The sequence below is a fragment of the Beta vulgaris genome, chromosome 3 (assembly GCF_026745355.1).
Source record: "Beta vulgaris subsp. vulgaris cultivar EL10 chromosome 3, EL10.2, whole genome shotgun sequence".
NCBI classification, from domain to species: Eukaryota; Viridiplantae; Streptophyta; class Magnoliopsida; order Caryophyllales; family Amaranthaceae; genus Beta; species Beta vulgaris.
Window position 1 is genome coordinate 34491950 of NC_079204.1, and position 15345 is coordinate 34507294.

Sequence of the window (15345 nt, forward strand, 5' to 3'; positions counted from 1 at the left end):
AGTGCAGATTGTTTGTCAAGAGTAAAGTTTAATGAGAATAACTTGGTCCCAGTCTACCATCCCATCATAGGGTTTGGTGGAGGAGTAATCCACCTTATGGGAACTGTCACCTTGCGCGTTAGGATGGGAGATAAAGAGGCCTCCAGAATATTATTTGTTAAGTTCTTGGTGGTACGAGATTTGACGGCTTACAACATTATTCTCGGACAACCCACCTTGAACCACATCAAAGTTGTTATTGTGACTCATTTGATGTTAATGAAGTTTGAGTGTGATGGAGAGAAGATTGGATCCTTATATGGAGATCAGCAAGCAGCAAGAGAATGCTACCTCACCACTCTAAAACCTTCATCATGGAAGGGAGAAAAAGCATAACAGCCAAAGGAAATAGATGTCAGAGCGGCCGAGATGGTGAAGGGCCAGATAAGTGAGTTAAAGAACGAAGTAAAAAGAACTCAGATGAAGGCCCCTCATGTAACAGCCCGCCCGCTTAGTTGCTTAACTTACTTATAATCCAATCCATAATTCTCTTATTATTGCATGAGTTAAGCATCTAACCGTGTGAGCGTTACTAGGACTACCTCCAACTACTAGAGAGGTAACTTCATGATATCATACTTACTCTAATTAATATCAACAAACGTAGTTAGTAATTATTACATCCTATTCTAGAGGATTTATACTAAATTCCAAATTTAGTTAATTTACATAGCTGATATTAAACAAAATTAGTTATTTAAATAAAGTACTTTAGGTGACCCGCTTCCGTTCTTCTTATTATTACTACTTCATCCATAAGCTTAGACAAGTAAGATGATCCTCCCACCTTTCCTCCTTAATCCTGCAATTGTGGGGACTCTGCCCCAACCACAACAGACAATCCACAAGATATTCAATCAGCAAGGTTGGTACACAAGCTCCACTTATCATAAGAAGTAAGTAAAAAAGAATTTTCGTAAAGTAATTATTTCCTGGATTTCATTCCAATAACATAATACCAAACTTGTTCCAAAACTCCACATATTTGACTTATGCCTATATTTGAACGGTTAGGAATAAAAATAAATAGTCATACGATTTAACTTTGCAATCACGTAATCTTGACTAGGGAAGGAGAACCTGACTAGAGAGAGATATTAATCATGTCTCTAGACTGATGAGGGACGTCTCCCTTCCTTATGATAACTGCTTGCAAGACTTTCAAGACATGTCCCAATACATATACACATTCCTTATTATTTCACATAAATGTTCATCACTGCTAAAGCAGCTTCTTTCCCTAATTGCTTAACAGAAGGAAATGATAGCGAAATTTTATTATTAAAATATACGAAAAACAAAGAATACTTAAGAAATTTGTGGAGACCTCATTTTCCTTTAGAAAAAGATTTTAACAACCAATGGTGTCATGTGAAGTTCCCACTAGAAGAGCTTTTATTTAAAAAGAATATTTTATAACAAAATTTACAAGAAGTCATCGTTCTTGAGATTTAAGAAACCATTTAGTTATTAGGAAAACAAGATTAGTTCTTTCTTTAGTTATGTATTAGTAAGTAATTGACTCTTAAATAAAAATCATCAAGTATTTTAAGTTAAAAATATCATCCCTCAAGAATTCCACATTATTAAGGTAATTTGTGTGATTTACGAATGTATCGTTATTCTACTTCTTCGTAATTAAGAATTTAAAATCCTTATATCGTGATTACCTTTGTGACCTCCCTCTTTATGATATACTTTTCATTAAAAGGGTGTTTATGTTCCCTATTTTTTCCCTTGTATTATTACTCTTATTAGACAAGTTTAGGATGTGTAAAATGCATTTTTCTTGACTAGGAGTCTAGTTGAAATAGTACAAGTTTTCAATCATGGTGATACATAGGTTTTATCTTCTCTTATTAGACCTTTTTGCTACTGCCTTATACATCGTAAGGTTGGTTGGGACTCAATTAATAAAAATCTTACCATTTCAACATAACAATTTTCGATTTTAGTACTTTGACTTAGGATCTATTACTTTAATTTTTTACCATATAATTTTTCTATTTAAAAAACAATATAGCTACTGCCGTAATGGAATTTCTAAGTTTTAACTTCATAATAATCATTTGATTCAAGAATTACAAGGCTTTAAGTCCAAAATCACGTTTTAGAGCAAAATAGGCAAACATAAATGGAAACTTCACATGCACTTAATTAAACACTAAAATCATTGTATTTACAGAACTATAATCCACATAATTCAACATGCAACTCCCATTTTCGTATCAAACACAACATACGGTTGCTTGGCCGGGGTAGAAGTGGTGGTAATTGCGAATGAGCAAGTAGGGGTAACAATTATCATAAATTTAAACCAAAATAGAGTATTCTAGAGTAGTACTGCTTGTGTACCTTACCTTCTTTGCGAGTTTCTTACACCTAATCCTCCTTGAACTCTTGCTTACCTTCCGTATTTTCTACTACGTCACTTACCTTCTTCTTTCCTTGTTTTAAATGAGCTTCCTTGGAACTTTGGCTTGTATAAATTGCTCCCCGATATCTATCACAAGCTAAAGTACTTAGGTATTAGTTTATGTAAGTTTTAGGAAGTTTTGATGCAAGATTTTTAGAGAGAAATGAAGACGTGCTGCTGTTCCAAGAGGAAGAACAGACAGGCGAGTAGAGTGAGAGAGAAAAAAAGTTCTGGGTATTTCTACGTTTTGCTCCAAATGCTACCAAATTTCAACCCCAACTTCCCATATGTATTTAAGACAGTAGGGTGTGGTTTATTCCATGGTTGGACGGATTTTACTAGGCCCCAATTCCTATTCCCCACAAAGGTGTATCTGGAAATTATGATCAGTCCATCCTTATCACTTTACCTTTATTTATCCCTCCTAAGCTTTAATATTAACTTAAAAACTTGTACATATGTTCCTAACAAGTTGATATTCATATTCCAGGTTTTACTTTTCCACTTATGTATATTCTTATATTTATTTTAAGCATTTTTTTTGTTATCTCCATATCTCAATTCCTGTAAAAGAGCTATTCTACCAACTCATATTTGGGGACTAATAATTTTTAAGAAGTAAATCCTAAATCCAACTATTTAACTTTATGTATTTATTATCCTTAATGACTTTCATTAATTCCTAACATAACACTATTTAGGAAAGGCTATTTCACTCTTCCCTCCTTAAGAAGTTTGGTCCCGAAACTAAAATCTTACCTTAGAACAAATGTGGATAGCGTTCCTTCATGTCGAGTTCTTTTTCCCAGGTGATTTCTTCAGCGTCATTGCTTGACCATAACACTTTTACCAATGAAATGGTTTGATTTCTTAATACTTTATCTCGCTTATCCAGAATCCGGATAGGCCTTTCTTCATAACTTAATGTCTCGTCAATCCGAAGAGGTACATATTTTCGCAATTGGGAAACATGGAAAACATTATGAACCTTAGAAAGTTCAACCGGCAAAGCTAGCTCATATGCCACCTCTCCAACTCTTTTGAGGATCTCATATGGTCCTATTGATTTAGGACTTAACTTCCCTTGCATTCCAAATCTCTTCACTCCCTTTGTTGGGGATACTTTTAAGAATACCTGATCCCCTTTCTTCAAATTCCAACTTCCTTCTTCTCAAATCTGCATATTTCTTTTGTCGATCCCGTGCCGCTCTCATTTTCTCACGAATTGTTCTTAAGTTTTCCATCGTTTCTTGCACTAACTCTGGCCCAACTGGGATCTCGGAACTGATATCATCCCAATAGATGGGCATACGACATTTCCTTCCGTATAGAGCTTCATACAGGGCCATCCCAATACTTGCTTGATAATTATTATTGTAGGAGAACTCTATTAATGCCAATCGTTCCTCCTATGACCCCTAGAATTCCAATACACAAGCTCGTAGCATATCCTCAAGAATTTGAATTACTCGCTCAGTTTGTCCGTCTGTCGCAGGATGGAAAGCAGTACTTAACTTTAGTGTTGTTCAGAAGGCTTCTTGTAATTTTTCCCAGAAATGTGATAAAAATCGAGGATCCTATCGGACACTATAGTTGAAGGTGCTCCATGGAGTCTGATGATATTTCGAACATATGTGTCTGCTAACTGCTTTTTAGTCCATGATATCCCAATAGCGACGAATCGTGCGGTCTTTGTCAGTTTATCTACTATCACCCAAATAGAATCATACGCTTTCCGCGTCCTTGGTAAACCAGTCACGAATTCTATAGATATCGAATCCCATTTCCACTATGGTACCGGTAGCGGTTGAAAAGGCCCATGCATCCTTCTTCTATCAAACTTCACTTTCTGACACACCATACAACTTGCTACAAATCCTGATACATCTCGCTTCATCCCTTTCCACCAGATTTTTTTTTTCAGATCCTGAATCATTTTATCCCTACCTGGGTGTACAGAATATGCACTACTATGAGCTTCAATCATGAGTTTCCTCTTTAATTCATCATCATCTGGAATGCACCATCTTCCATTAATACGCACGCTCTGATCCGCGTACTTTTGGAAGTCGGTGGCTTCGCCTTCTTCAATCTTTTTCTTTACCTGTTGAATGAACTGATCTCGATTTTGTTTCTCTCGAATTTCCTCGTACAGAGAAGGTTGAACAGAGATAGCGTTTAGGTTCCCTTGCAAATCCCATGCCTTAACTAAGTGCAAGTCTAATTGTACAAATTCCCTATACAACTCTTTAGGTACAAAAATGATTGAATTCACCTCTCGTCTTGGTCGACGACTTAACGCATCCGCCACCTTGTTTTCCTTTCCAGGATGATATTGAATATCTATATCAAATCCTTGATGAACTCTAACCATCTCCGCTGTCTCATGTTCATTTCTTTCTGGGTGAAAATATACTTTAAACTCTTTTGATCCGTGTAGATCTTGCAGGTTACCCCATATAGATAATGACACCATAATTTCAAAGCAAAGACTACAGCTGCTAACTCTAAGTCATGAACTGGATAATTTTTTTTCATGGGGTTTCAATTGTCTCGAAGCATAAGCTATCACACGTTCATTTTTCATTAATAGACACCCTGACCCTTCTTGCGAGGCATCACTATATACTCCAAATCCTTCAACTCCTGTTGGTAACGCTAATACAGGTGCACTAGTTAATCTTCTTTTTAATTCTTGGAACGCTTTTTCACATTTCTCTGTCCATTGAAACCTAATGCTTTTCTTAATTAAGTTGGTAATGGGTAACGCAATCCGAGAGAAGTCTTTAACAAATCGTCGGTAATACCCTACTAATCCAAGGAAGCTGCGAACTTCGATTACATTAACTGTAGATGGCCACTCAACAATTGCTCTAATTTTCTCCGGATCTACCGCTACCCTGTTCTTTGAGACTACATGACCGAGGAACACCACTGACTCCAACCAGAATTCACATTTGCTAAATTTCGCATATAACTTTTCCCGCCTTAATGCACCTACACTAGTAGAATAATTGCTTAATATTACAGTAGTATTGCTGCAGTTTTACCCATACACAGCAATATATTAAAATATTATTAACGTGAAAATTTTCAAACTTAAGTTGACTTTCTGACCAACTGTATTGCTGCGGTTTTTAGTTAGAACGACAGCAATATATTAAAATATTAATTTTTTTTATTAATATTTGAACCTATTGCTACGGTTCCTTCAGAAAGCACAGCAATAGGATGTCTTAAAATAAAATGCACGGCCCAATTAGGGTTTTATTCCGCCTTCCTTGTAACACTCCTGGACAACCGTTTTTAAACCTCCTCTCCCCACTCTTTTTCCTCTCTCTCCTCACTCTCTCTCATCTCCTCCTCATCGACCTAAACCCTAAAACCAAACCGCCGGAATTTTTCTATTCTCTTCCTGCTTCCCATCATCGTCGACTGTCAGATGACCTGCGTCGCCTCGAATTTCAGCCGCGAACATGTCTCTGTCGCGAGGAAGGTCGGTCTATGACTGACGAACTTACGATTTTGCCGAAGCAACGTGTAAGATCCGTCACATCTCTCCATCAACGTCTTTTGCATTCGTTCGCATCTCTCCATCGTTCATCTCCGGCGTTCGAACGTGCTCTCTGTATCGATCAACATTATTTGTTTATCTCCATCAATGTGGTCTATGTACCGATCGTTGGCATCAATGTGGTGGTTCGTTTGCGTTCCGTTCGTCTCCACCGGCAAGTTGTTTATATTGGTTTCAAGATCTAATGATATTTTCCCTTTTTTCTTTAATTTTTTATTTTTTTTGTTAATTCTGTACTTCTATTTCAATGTATATCTTTGTATATCTCTATTTTTTTCTTTTTTGTTTTTTTAAAATTTGTCATTATTAGTTTGTTTTCATTTTCTTTTATATATTTTGTAATTTATTATTTTTATTGAATATATGACAGTTTGGGTGAGTTACTTTTGTGTTGTTATTGTATTGCAATAGTCTCTTTGGATTTGAAAATGTTTATATTATAAGTGTATTATAACTATCAAAAAATTACACCTTGATTTTTTTTTAAATTTTTTTTTTACATGCCATGCTTATATTGTTGTGGTTTTGGGAAGAAACCGCAACAATATACCTGCATTTTTAATATTAAAAAAAAGAAACTATTGCTACGGTTTGGCCTAGAAACCGCAGCAAAATCTGACATATATTGCTGCGGTTTAAAATCGCATCAATATAATCATTACCTATTGCTGCCACCTTAATTGCCGCGCCCCCAAAACCGCAGCAATAAGCATTTATTCTACTAGTGCTAGCACCGTTCTTAAATGTTCTGCAGGATCTTCACGATTCACTGAGTAGACCAAAATGTCATCAATGAATATCACCACAAACTGATCCAAGAATGGCTTGAAATATCTCTGCATCAAGTCCATAAATGCGGCAGGAGCATTAGTAAGGCCAAATGGCATTACTACAAATTCATAATGACCATATCTGGTCCTGAACGCAGTTTTAGAAATATCTTCATATGCTATTCTCATCTAATGATATCCGGAACGTAAATCTATTTTAGAAAAGACCCCTACACCTCTCAATTGATCAAATAAATCATCAATTCTGGGTAGCGGATACCTATTTCGCACTGTAATCCTATTGATTTCCCGATAATCAATGCACAGTCTCATGGTTCCATCTTTTTTCTTGACAAACAACACTGGCGCTCCCTAAGGAGAAGCACTTGGTCGAATATAACCTTTTTGCAATAATTCCTCCAATTGTTTCTTCAATTCTACCATCTCCATTGGAGGCATTTGATATGGGGCTCGAGAAATGGGTGTGGCTTCCGGTATTAAATCAATATGGAAATCCACTATTCTCTTAGGCGGGAGCCCTGACAATTCCTCCGGGAACACGTCCGGATATTCTCTGACCACGGGGATATTCTTGGTCTTTTCTATGACGTCTCTCCCTTCATTACCAAAAACCTCGTTTTCTGCATCTCCTCCATACTGTTGACATTTATTTCCTTTATAAAATTTAACAATTTACTACCCCTAGGAACACACCTTTGGTATTGTACTTTACTTCCCCCTGGTGATTCTAACTTTATTCTTTCTGGATAATGTTCAATCACTGCTCTGTTTCTACTAAGCCAATCCATTCCTAAAATAATATCAGATGAATCTAAATCAAATGGTATTGAATTTGCAAGGAGTTCGGAGTCTGCTATCTGAATCGTGCAATCCCGAAGGACCCACTTACAAATAATTGAATCCCCGTTGGGCATGGAAATCGACATACTCATGGGTTCTACACAAGGTTTATTTTGCATTTCCCTAGCAAACTTATCAGATATAAAGGAATGAGACGCACCAGAATCAAATAACACATTCGCCAGGTTGTTACACACTAAAAAGTTTCCAGAGATAACGTTACCTTCCATTTATGAGGTCTCAGGTGTATCATCTTTTTTCTGATTTAATTGCGTATGCTTTTCCAGAAGATCTTCCTTGATTCCAAGTGAAGCCTCCCTTACTTTCGCGGCTGGAGCTACCTGTACCAGCCGTTAGCATCAACGGCCTACTATCCAGAGTATTTCCCATGTCAGGTCGTCTATTCACTGCTTCTTTCGGACAATCCCCGATTTTGTGCCCCGTACCTCTACACTTGAAACAGATCAATTCACCAGCACAATTTGTAACACTCCGTCCATTCATAAGCAATGAATAAACAAGATAGAAAGATTTATTAAATAGTAGACGATAACAGAAATATCGTCAAGACGGATAGTGTCACTCTAAAGTTCGAATAAAAACTAAAACAACAACAAAATAAATCCCATAGAACATTAATCCAAAAGTAACTATAACGAAATAACACGATCCCAAAAAACTCACAAATAACGCAAAGAAACAAAATAAGTAATCTTCCTAATTAAGCTCGACAATATCTCTCAAACCCCATGACAAAACCATACTGCAACATATTAACCTGCAAAAATATATCAACAAACATCCACAATCAGTGGGGAGTAACTAACAGCTCTCCCAGCTCAATTAGGATCCATGTAGAAGTTATCAAGCATTAATAAATAAGTCCCAAACAACATAAAATATCAAACTGAACCAAATAACAGCCAAACAACAACCAACAGTTTAACATGGTTAAATAAAGTAAATCATGATTAATAAATTAATATAAGCATACAAGATCCATAACATAAGCCTCCACAATAATTTAACAGAAAAAAAGTAAAAATAACTTTTGAGAAAGAGCAGAACGCCAGTGGATCGCAACCCACTTCCTAAGGTTTGTCAGATCGAAATCTCGAAACAGCCTATGGGCTTACATTCCCTAGTGTCTGTGTCTAAGAATGGCCAAACTCCCGATGCAGGATAGTACCCAGCTCAGTACTTCCCAACCTCTCGGACGACAACAATTAACCCAAGTAAGACCCCTAAATCGCAACCTAGGTGGTTGGCATGTTCTTCACCGGGGACTACGTCTATCCCATCCGATATCTTAATCTCAATAAAACAGTTCTACAAATAAATACTATAGTATCTTCATCAAATATAAATAATAAGGATGCCCTTCAGGCTTTACACCTAAAACCAACAAAAACTAGGATCGCAATCCAAGAGTCTCGGTTTAACAATATTTATTCTTACAAAAGTAATAGTAATATAGTAATACTAATAAATTATTTCTCCCGACAAAGAGAAAAAAAAAGTAAAAAAAATCCTTCATTAAAAACATACTTATACACCAAAACGCAATATGACCAAAAATATTCCAACTACTACACTCTCGTTGTCTGAGTTTGGGTACAAGGTTAATTACAACGTTAGTTATAATACTCCCGGTACATAGCTCTTAGCGAAACGGTACTAAAGACAGTATTATTCTCCCTCGAGTACTGTAACGTCGACAACTTAGATATTGATTTAGTAAAATAAAACATAATTATACTCTTAATTTAGTTACCCCCAACAATACAATTATTATAATAATAATTAAAAAAAAGCAACAAGCTCATAATGTATATATATATAAGCAAATATAGCATGCAATGCACGTAGGCAACTAATCAACACACCTGCTACTTATAACCACAATCATACATATAATACAAAAGGAAGAAAAATAAAAGAACATCTGCTACTTATAACCACAATCATACATATAATACAAAAGGAAGAAAAACATAAAAGAACATCTGCTACTTATAACCACAACCATACATATAATACAAAAGGAAGAAAAATAAAACAGAACTTCTACAGTAGCAACCTACGAGAATGAAACCAAAGTTTCAAGCCTACTTGACACTATCATTTACATACAGACAACCACGGACTGCCACAGATGCGAGCCACGCAAGGGATACGTTCAACTCGAGAATCATGCGCTCGGCGTAGTCCATAAGTGATAGACGCAAGACATTGGCAGACTAAAAAAAAAGTCACGAACTACACCCCTTTCTACAAGCTACTTAACTAGAACACATCAGATATTGATGCTCTCATATAATAATCATTTTGATCATACTTAAGCAAACCAACAACATAGGTGCATAACAACATGATTTATAAGATCTACTAACCAAACCGTAAACTATAAAGATATAATGAAACAAAACAAAAAAAAAAACTCTAGCCACCAAGCTCTAGCAAGGATAACGTACAATATAGTAAAAATCAGTTTTCTTCGACATAAACATCACTCATAAATATTCAAGTATAACCAGTATAACATCAATACTATGAAGGAATACCCACCCACAAATCTTAGCATAAAATTTACCCCAACCTAGATATTAAGAACTAAATAATTTCTAGACGGATGCTTGTTGTGCTAGGTTCGCCATTAGTTACCTGGGCCAACTGGAGGATTGAAGCTAAGTCGTCTAGTTCCCGCCGTCGTTCGCCTGTTCGTCCTCCAAGTGATGACCTCCTAGTAACCCCAACAAGAGCTTAGTAATCTAAGATAAGAATGAAGATATACTATGTGTTCTATGTGACTAAGAGGGGTGAATAAAAATGGGGCTTTTTGGTGAACAACAATGGTAGGAAGATGAAGGAGAGGAAAAAAAAGAGAAAAGATAATAACTTTCTCTCTAAAGGAGTCTGAAGAGTTTGTTGCAAGAGTGAGTATCATTCACGTTAGTTTAGTGCCGCAAAATATGAGGATTTAAAAGGAAACGAAACCAAGCGTAAATGATGGTATTTGATGTGGGTATTAAGAATGATTATGAGGGAGGTTACAAGGGGGTTATAAACCCTTTAAAATTCTGAAAAAAAATTCCTCAAATTACTGCATAACATTCTGCCAGCATAATTTGTGTAACAGTTCGGACCCCTCTTGCTACTAAACAGTCCAACCGCGCGACGAGTCGATAAAATATAAAGCGTAATCCCAACGCGAATATCTAACTACCATAAAAAAAAGTTAATAATAATATTTCAAATAAATAGGATAATAACATACTAAATAAATATAATTTTTTTTTTGTTTTTAAAACAAGTTGACAAACTATAACTTATACGATGTCATTTTTTTTAAGAATAACTTACTAAATTTTTAGGACGGAAAACCATGGTGTTACAAACACTCCCCCTTAAGAAAGTTTCGTCCTCGAAACTTAAAACGTCAAACAATACCTGAAAAAAATAACTCTGGATACTTGAGTCTCATCGACTCCTCCGTCTCCCAGGTGGTTTCTTCAAATTTCTGACTCCTCCAAAGCACCTTCACTAAGGGAATGACCTTTCTCCTTAACGCTCGATTCTGACGGTCAAGAATACGAACTGGTCATTCCTCAAAGGTCAAGTTCGGTTCCACAGCTACCGACTCAACTGGAATGACATGAGAAGGATCGCTACGATACCTTCGCAATTGCGACACATGGAATACATCATGAACCCTTAACAAATCCGGCGGCAAAGCCAACCTATAAGCCACTTCCCCTATTCTCTGAAGAATCTCATAGGGACCTACATACTTCGGACTCAGCTTGCCTTTCTGACCAAAACGCATCACCCCCTTCATTGGAGATACCTTTAGCAAGACCTTATCACCCACCTCATAGGAAATAGGCTTACGACGAAGATCAGCATAGGATTTCTGCCTATCTTGGGCAGCCTTCATCTTAGCCTGAATGACCTTCACTTGCTCCACAGTATCTCGAATCAGCTCTGGCCCCAAAACTAAGGAATCACTAATGTCGCTCCAACAGGTAGGACTACGACACTTCCTCCCATACAAAGCCTCATATGGAGCCATCTGAATGCTAGCCTGATAGTTATTATTATAAGAGAACTCCACTAAACTCAATGACTTGACCCAAGATTGTTGAAATTCCAAGGCACAAGCACGAAGCATATCCTCCAAAGTATGAATAGTTCTCTCAGTCTGGCCATTTGTAGCAGCATGAAATGCAGTACTCAACTTTAACTTTGTACCAAAAGCTTATTGCAGAGCAGCCTAAAAATTGGATAAGAACCTTGGGTCACGGTTAGAAACGATATCCTTAGGAACCCCATGCAAACGGATAATCTCACTAGCATAGGCCTCAGCTAACTCCTCCATAGACCAAGTATTCTTCATAGCAAGGAAATGAGCCACCTTAGTTAAACGATCCACGATCACCCATACCGCATTCTTGCCACCAGCAGCTCTCGGAAGACCCATTACAAAGTCCATCGAGATAGAATCAAACTTCCACGCAGGATTTTGTAATGGTTGTAGCAAACCACCAGGCCTCTGATGCTCAAATTTTACTTTCTAACAAACCAGGCATTTAGCCACAAATTCAGCAATCTCCTTTTTCAAACAATGCCACCAAAAACTAACCTTAAGATCCTTATAGAGCTTATCACCCCCAGGATGGACAGAAGAGGGAGTGTTATGCGCCTCCTCAAGAATTTTCCTCTTAAGATCCCCAACATTAGGTATGCACCAGCGTCCCATGAATCTCAAACTACTATCAACACAAATATCAAAATTCTCAGCTCGACATTGCCCCTTTGCTTCACGAATCTTCTCGAGCTTCGGGTCGTCTCTTTGTTTGCTTCTCAATTCCTGGAACAACTCTGGCTCGACACTCATAGAGCCCAATAATGCCTTAATGGAACCTTGAGGCACCACCTCAATATCAAGCCTTCGGAACTCATCACATAAATCCTTTGGCAAAATCATGGCAGTGTTAAGAGAGTGTTTTGCCTTTCGACTTAGAGCATCCGCCACCTTATTAGCCTTATCCTCTTGGTACTCTAGGGTCAACTCATAATCTTTAATAAGCTCCAACCATCTGCGCTGCCTGAGGTTCAGGTCACGTTGAGTGAAGATGTACTTCAAACTCTTATGGTCAGTATACACCTTACATGGAACACCATACAAGTAGTGTCGCCAGATCTTGAGTGCAAATACCACTGCTGCTAACTCGAGATCATGAGTCGGGTAGTTCCTTTCGTGAACCCTCAATTGCCTCAAACCATAAGCAACTACCTTACCTTGTTGCATCAAAACACAACCCAGACCATTTTTCGACGCATCACTATACACCTCATACTCTACCCCTTCAGAAGGTAAAGTAAGAACTGGAGCAGATGTGAGACTTTTCTTCAAAGCTTGGAAAGCCTTTTCGCAATCCTCAGACCACAAGAACTTGCACTCCTCCCTCATCAACTTGGTCAAAGGTTGAGCAACTTTGGAGAAATTCTTGACAAAACGTCGATAGTAACTAACAAGGCCTAGGAAACTCCGAACCTTAGACACATTCTTCGGACTCTCCCATTCAACCACAGCTTTGATCTTGGAAGGATCAACTTTTACCCCTTCTTTACTAATCACATGGCCAAGAAATGCGACCTCTTTCAACCAGAACTCACATTTAGACAGCTTGGCGAACCATTTTTGCTTCCTCAGGACGTCTTAAATTAGCTTAATATGTTTCTCATGCTCACCCTCGTCCTTAGAATACACCAAGATATCGTCAATAAAGACAACAACACAAGAATCCAAATATTCATGGAATGAACGATTCATTTGATCCATAAACACAACAGGAGCATTCGTGAGACCAAAAGGCATCACTTCGAACTCATAGTGCCCATACCTAGTTCGGAATGCAGTCTTAGGGATATCTTCCTTCTTCACAGGAATCTGATGATAACCAGACCTCAAATAAATTTTGGAAAAGACCCCAGCACCCTTCAAGTGATCGAACAAATCTTCAATTCGAGGCAACGAGTACTTGTTCTTGATCGTTACCTTATTCAATTCACGGTAATCGATACACAAGCGCATACTCCCATCCTTTTTCTTGACAAACAGAACGGGAGCACCCCAAGGTGAGACACTAGGCCATACGGAGTCGAGTATATTGTCACCAATGCGCATCCAGGGCCAACAACTGTCCTCAATAACCAACACAAGTTCTTCCGGTGCATTTTGTCCTCACTCATGCACAGCCTGAGAAACTTCCCAGGAGGTCACCCATCCCTGGACTACTCCCAGCCAAGCATGCTTAACTGTGGAGTAACTAAGGAAAATGAGTTCCCTAAAAGCAAGATGCATCTTGTTGGAATGAGTAGCCTGCTAAATCCCTTTAAAGCAATCATAAGGCGTATTACATACACCCCCACTTGAGAACAGCAACGCCCTCGTTGCGCCTGAGGACTCCACATATTCGGCCACAACGACCTGTGGGTCGCCCCAGCCTGGAAACTGATCACCGGAAACTTTAGATATTCGGTCTGACGACCTCTAGGTCGTTCCATATGACAATGCAGCCCTAGAATCCTCCCCCACTAGGCGCTTGAGGACTCCTAATATTTGGCCTGACGGCCTTAGGGTCGCCCCAACACGCGGTCGCAGGGTTGCTCTGATACCATTTGTAACACCTCGACCCATACGGAGTCGAGTATATTGTCACCATTGGGCATCCAGGGCCAACAACTGTCCTCAATAACCAACACAAGTTCTTCCGGCGCATTTTGTCCTCACTCATGCACACTCTGAGAAACTTCCCAGGAGGTCACCCATCCCTGGACTACTCCCAGCCAAGCACGCTTAACTGTGGAGTAACTAAGGAGAATGAGCTCCCTAAAAGAAAGATGCATCTTGTTGGAATGAGTAGCCTACTAAATCCCTTTAAAGCAATCATGAGGGGTATTACACAATTCCTTCCATAATGATTCCTTCCACATAACCTACACTTCCATTCTGACTTCTTAACTTTCTCACGTCCCTCTTGAGGCGTAAAAGTTACCCTAGCTCCCTTTTTTTTTTTACCCTTTTCGTACTCCCTGCCTTTCTTTTTCCCCCATTCCTCCTCTTACGAAATTCCTCATCCTTCATCTCAATTCATTCCTGCTCCAGGGTCCGATCATATAATTCTTCGAAGGTTGAGTATGGCCCTACCCGCTTTTGATATTTTAAATTCAACCCCTCGAAGAACCGCATGGATTTAATTCTTTCATTTCCCACAAAATCTGGGGCAAACCGCGAAAGTTCTAGGAATTTTGCCGCATATTCCAACACGGACATTTTACCTTGCCTCATAAACAAAAATTCATTCTCCTTCATCCTTCGCAAAGTCGGGGGAAAGAATTTATCTTTCAATTTTTCTATAAACTTTGCCCAACTGAAATCAGGTTGCCTGGAAATTTCTTTAGTAGTATTCCACCAAATATCTGCAGGTCCTTCCAAATAAAAGGAAGCCATTTTGACCTTCAAGTGCTCTGGACAACTCACCACTTCCAATACTTTAGTCATATGGTTTACCCAGTCCTCGAACTTAATAGGGTAAGCCTCCCCATCATAACAACGAGGTTTATGGGAAGCTAATCTCTTATAAAATTTCTCCTCCTCATCTCCCTTACTAGCTCCTTGA

General features: G+C 38.3%; 1 long non-coding RNA gene across 1 annotated transcript; it reads right to left on the minus strand.

Annotated features, from left to right (window-relative positions):
• Positions 1-514: 514 nt before the first annotated feature.
• On the minus strand, positions 515-10864 carry LOC125496042 (uncharacterized). Its single transcript, XR_007272702.2, has 3 exons — positions 10325-10864; positions 2400-2552; positions 515-858 (listed from the first exon to the last, which is right to left on the minus strand). It is a non-coding gene; the product is annotated as an uncharacterized LOC125496042 (long non-coding RNA).
• Positions 10865-15345: the final 4481 nt, after the last annotated feature.